The sequence below is a fragment of the Arachis stenosperma genome, chromosome 6 (assembly GCF_014773155.1).
Source record: "Arachis stenosperma cultivar V10309 chromosome 6, arast.V10309.gnm1.PFL2, whole genome shotgun sequence".
Lineage (NCBI taxonomy): Eukaryota > Viridiplantae > Streptophyta > Magnoliopsida > Fabales > Fabaceae > Arachis > Arachis stenosperma.
The window spans coordinates 120,451,259-120,456,823 of NC_080382.1; the positions used below are offsets into that span (position 1 = coordinate 120,451,259).

Genomic DNA, 5,565 nt, shown 5'->3' on the forward strand with positions numbered 1-5,565 from the left:
ACCAAACTTAAAAATTGACTCAATACTCAAACAAGAAACACAAAATATTTTTTATTTTTATGATTTTCTAATTTTTTTGGATTTTTATTAATTTTTTTTCGAAAATATTTTTGAAAAAACGAAAAAGAAAAGAAAAATTTTGAAAAAGTTTTTGAAAAAAAAATTACCTAATCTGAGCAACAAGATGAACCGTCAGTTGTCCATACTCGAACAATCCCCGGCAACGGCGCCAAAAACTTGGTGGACGAAATTGTGATTCATTTGTTATTCCGTTTTGCAAAATTCATTGCTTTTCATTCCCTGGTAATGGCGCCAAAAACATGATGCCAATACCATGGTTCACAACTCCGTTCAACTTAACCAGCAAGTGTACTGGGTCATCCAAGTAATACCTTACGTGAGTAAGGGTCGATCCCACAGAGATTGTTGGTATGAAGCAAGCTATGGTCACCTTGTAAATCTCAGTTAGGCAGATTAAATTGATTTATGGATTTTCGAATAATTAATAATAAAATAGAAAATAAAAAGGGATAGAATTACTCATGTAAATCAATAGTGGGAGTTTCAGATAAGTGCATGGAGATGTTGTGCTCCTCTTGAATCTCTACTTTCTCATTGCTTTCATCCAATCCTTCTTACTCCTTTCCACGGAAAGCTGTATGTAGGGCATCACCATCATCAATGGCTACTTTTAATCCTCTCGGAAAAATGGTCCAAATGCTCTGTCACAGCACGGCTAATCATCTGTCGGTTCTCAATCAGGTTGGAGTAGAATCCATTAATTCTTTTGCGTCTGTCACTAACGCCCAGCCTTCAGGAGTTTGAAGCTCGTCACAGTCATTCAATACCGGAATCCTACTCGGAATACCACAGACAAGGTTAGACTTTCCGGATTCCCAGGATCCTACTCGGAATACCACAGACAAGGTGAGACTTTCCGGATCCCCATGAATGCCGCCATCTATCTAGCTTATACCACGAAGATTCTGTTGGGGAATCTAAGAGATATGCGCCCGGCCTAAGGTAGAACGGAAGTGGTTGTCCATCACGTGCGTTCATAGGTGAGAATGATGATGAGCGTCACGGATCATCACATTCATCAAAGTGTTGTGCAACGTATATCTTGGAATAAGAATAAAAGAGAATTGAATAAAAAGTAATAGTAATTGTATTGAAACTTGAGGTACAGCAGAGCTCCACACCCTTAATCTATGGTGTGCAGAAACTCCACCGTTGAAAATACATAAGTGAAAGGTTCAGGCATGGTCGAATGGCCAGCCCCCAAAACGTGATCACAGGATTCAAAATACAATCCAGGATCTCCTGTGGTCAAAAGACATCTAATACAATAGTTAAATGTTCTATTTATAATAAACTAGCTCCTAGGGTTTACATGAGTAAGTAATTGATGCATAAATCCACTTCCGGGGCCCACTTGGTGTATGTTTGGGCTGAGCTTGATCTATCCACGAGCTGAGGCTTTACTTGGAGTTGAACTCCAAGTTATAACGTGTTTTGGGCGTTCAACTCTGGATCATGACGTTTTTCTGGCGTTTAACTCCAGACAGCAGCATGTACTTGGCGTTCAACGCCAAGTTACGTCGTCAATTTCCGAATGAAGTATGGACTATTATATATTGCTGGAAAGCTCTAGATGTCTACTTTCCAACGCCATTGAGAGCGCGCCAATTGGAGTTCTGTAGCTCCAGAAAATCCATTTCGAGTGCAGGGAGGACAGATTCCAACAGCATCAGCAGTCTTTTTGTCAGCCTTTTTCAGAGTTTTGCTCAAGTCCCTCAATTTCAGCTAGAAATTACCTGAAATCACAGAAAAACACACAAACTCATAGTAAAGTCCAGAAATGTGAATTTAACATAAAAACTAATGAAAACATCCCTAAAAGTAGCTTGAACTTACTAAAAACTACCTAAAAACAATGCCAAAAAGCGTATAAATTATCCGCTCATCAATAAACATAAGCATGAAAATTCGAAAATCAGAAAAATAAAGAACAAGGAGATTAAAGAACGGGTCTACCTTAGTGATGGCGGCTTGTTCTTCCTCTTGAAGATCTTATGGAGTGTTTGAGCTCCTCAATGTCTCTTCCTTGCCTTTGTTGCTCTTCTCTCATGATTCTTTGATCTTCTCTAATTTCATGGAGGAGAATGGAATGTTCTTGGTGCTCCACCCTTAGTTGTCCCATGTTAGAACTCACTTCTCCTAGGGAGGTGTTGATTTGATCCCAATACTTTTGTGGAGGAAAGTGCATCCCTTGAGACATCTCAGGGATTTCATGATGAGTGGGATCTCTTGTTTGCTCCATCCTTTTCTTAGTGATATCCATGAAGACTTGGTCCAACCTTTGATCAAAGTTGACCCTTTTTGAGTTTGAAAGGGACCTCGGGGGTCATCTTCTTCTTGGCCACAACTTCATAGAAGTGGTCTTGATGAACCCTTGAGATGAATCTCTCCATCTCCCATGACTCGGAGGTGAAAGCTTTTGCCTTCCCTTTCCTCTTTCTAGAGGTTTCTCCGGCCTTAGATGCCATAAATGGTTATGAAAAAACAAAAAGTAATGCTTTTACCACACCAAACTTAGAAGGTTTGCTCGTCCTCGAGCAAAAGAAGAAAGAAGAGAGTAGAAGAAGAATAAATAGAGGAGATAGAGGTGGCTTTGTGTTTCGGCTAAGGGGGGAGAAGTAGTGTTTAGGTTGTGTGGAAATGAAGGAGTGAAGATTAATTATATAGGAGTGGATAGAGGGTGTATGGTTCGGTCATGTATGGGTGGGTTTGGGAGGGAAAGTGGTTTGAATTTGAATGGTGAGGTAGGTGGGGTTTTATGAATGATGGATGTGAGTGGTGAAGAGAATGGTGGGATTTGATAGGTGAGGGGTTTTTGGGGAAGAGGTGTTGAGGTGATTGGTGAATGGGTGAAGAAGAGAGAGAGTGGTGGGGTAGGTGGGGATCCTGTGGGGTCCACAGATCCTGAGGTGTCAAGGATAGCTCATCCCTGCACCAAGTGGCGTGCAAAAATGCCCTTTCTGCCAATCCTGGCGTTAAACGCCGGGCTGGTGCCCATTTCTGGCGTTTAACGCCAGCTTCTTGCCCATTCCTGGCGTTAAACACCAGTCTGGTGCCCCTTTCTGCCGTTAAACGCCCAAAATAGTGCCAGACTGGGCGTTAAACGCCCATTTGCTTCTCTTACTGGCGTTTAAATGCCAGCAAGTTTTTCCTCCAAGGTGTGCTATTTTTCTTTCTATTTTTCATGCTGTTTTTGCTTTTTCAATTGATTTTGTGACTTCCCATGATCATCAACCTATAAAAGACATAAAATAACAAAGGGAAATAGATAAATATAACATTGGGTTGCCTCCCAACAAGCGCTTCTTTAATGTCAGTAGCTTGACAGTGGGTCTCTCATGGAGCCTCATAGATACTCAGAGCAATGTTGGAACCTCCCAACACCAAACTTAGAGTTTGAATGTGGGGGTTCAACATTAAACTTAGAAGTTGGTTGTGGCCTCCCAACACCAAACTTAGAGTTTGACTGTGGGGGCTCTATTTGACTCTGTTTTGAGAGAAGCTCTTCATGCTTCCTCTCCATGGTTACAGAGGGATATCCTTGAGCCTTAAACACAAAGGATTCTTCATTCACTTGAATGATCAATTCTCCTCTGTCAACATCAATCACAGCTTTGCTGTGGCTAGGAAGGGTCTACCAAGGATGATGGATTCATCCATGCACTTCCCAGTCTCTAGGACTATAAAATCAGCAGGGATGTAATGGTCTTCAATCTTTACCAGAACATCCTTTACAAGTCCATAAGCTTGTTTTCTTGAATTGTCTGCCATCTCTAGTGAGATTCTAGCAGCTTGCACCTCAAAGATCCCTAGCTTCTCCATTACAGAGAGAGGCATGAGGTTTATGCTTGACCCTAGGTCACACAGAGCCTTCTCAAAGGTCATGGTGCCTATGGTACAAGGTATTGAGAACTTCCCAGGATCCTGTTTCTTTTGAGGTAATCTCTGCCTAGTCAAGTCATCCAGTTCTTTGGTGAGCAAAGGGGGTTCATCCTCCCAAGTCTCATTACCAAATAACTTGTCATTTAGCTTCATAATTGCTCCAAGGTACTTAGCAACTTGCTCTTCAATGACATCTTCATCCTCTTCAGAGGAAGAATACTCATCAGATCTCATGAATGGCAGAAGTAAATCTAATGGAATCTCTATGGTCTCAGTGTGAGCCTCAGATTCCCATGGTTCCTCATTAGGGAACTCATTGGAGGCCAGTGGACGTCCATTGAGGTCTTCCTTAGTGGCGATCACTGCCTCTTCCTCCTCTCCAATTTCGGCCATGTTGATGGCCTTACACTCTCCTTTTGGGTTTTCTTCTGTATTGCTTGGAAGAGTACTAGGAGGGAGTTCAGTAACTTTCTTACTCAGCTGACCCACTTGTGCCTCCAAGTTCCTAATGGAGGACCTTGTTTCAGTCATGAAACTTTGAGTGGTTTTGATTAGATTAGAGACCATGGTTGCTAAGTCAGAGTGGCTCTGCTTAGAATTCTCTGTCTATTGCTGAGAAGATGATGGAAAAGGCTTGCCATTGTTAAACCTGTTTCTTCTACCATTATTGTTGTTGAAACCTTGTTGAGGTCTCTGTTGATCTTTCCGTGAGAGATTTGGATGATTTCTCCATGAAGGATTATAGGTGTTTCCATAGGGTTCTCCCATGTAATTCACCTCTTCCATTGATGGGTTCTCAGGATCATAAGCTTCTTCTTCAGATGAAGCGTCCTAAGTACTGCCTGGTGCAGCTTGCATTCCAGACAGACTTTGAGAAATCATATTGACTTGCTGAGTCAATATTTTGTTCTGAGCCAATATGGCATTCAGAGTATCAATCTCAAGAACTCCTTTCTTCTGATTCGTCCCATTGTTCACAGGATTCCTTTCAGAAGTGTACATGAATTGGTTTTTTGCAACCATTTCAATGAGTTCTTGAGCTTCTGCAGGCATCTTCTTCAGATGAAGAGATCCTCCAGCAGAGCTGTCCAATGACATCTTGGACAGTTCAGACAGACCATCATAGAAGATTCCTATGATGCTCCATTCAGAAAGCATGTCAGAAGGACACTTTCTGATCAACTATTTGTATCTTTCCCAAGCTTCATAGAGGGATTCACCTTCCTTCTGTCTGAAGGTTTGGACTTCCACTCTAAGCTTACTCAATTTTTGAGGTGGAAAGAACTTTGCCAAGAAGGCATTGACTAGCTTTTCCCAAGAGTTCAGGCTTTCTTTAGGTTGTGAGTCCAACCATATCCTAGCTCTGTCTCTTACAGCAAAAGGGAATAGCATAAGTCTGTAGACCTCAGGGTCAACCCCATTAGTCTTGACAGTGTCACAGATTTGCAAGAACTCGACTAAAAATTGATGAGGATCTTCCAATGGAAGTCCATGGAACTTGCAATTCTGTTGTATTAGAGAAACTAATTGAGGCTTAAGCTCAAAGTTGTTTGCTCCAATGGCAGGGATAGAGATGCTTCTCCCATAGAAGTCGAGAGTAGG

At 41.7% G+C, this 5,565-nt stretch overlaps 1 non-coding gene across 1 annotated transcript; it reads left to right on the forward strand.

Moving 5' to 3' along the window:
- The first annotated feature begins 5,115 nt into the window (after positions 1 to 5,115).
- LOC130937854 (small nucleolar RNA R71) lies at positions 5,116 to 5,223 on the forward strand. Its single transcript, XR_009069048.1, has one exon. It is a non-coding gene; the product is annotated as a small nucleolar RNA R71 (small nucleolar RNA).
- The last annotated feature ends 342 nt before the right edge of the window (positions 5,224 to 5,565 follow it).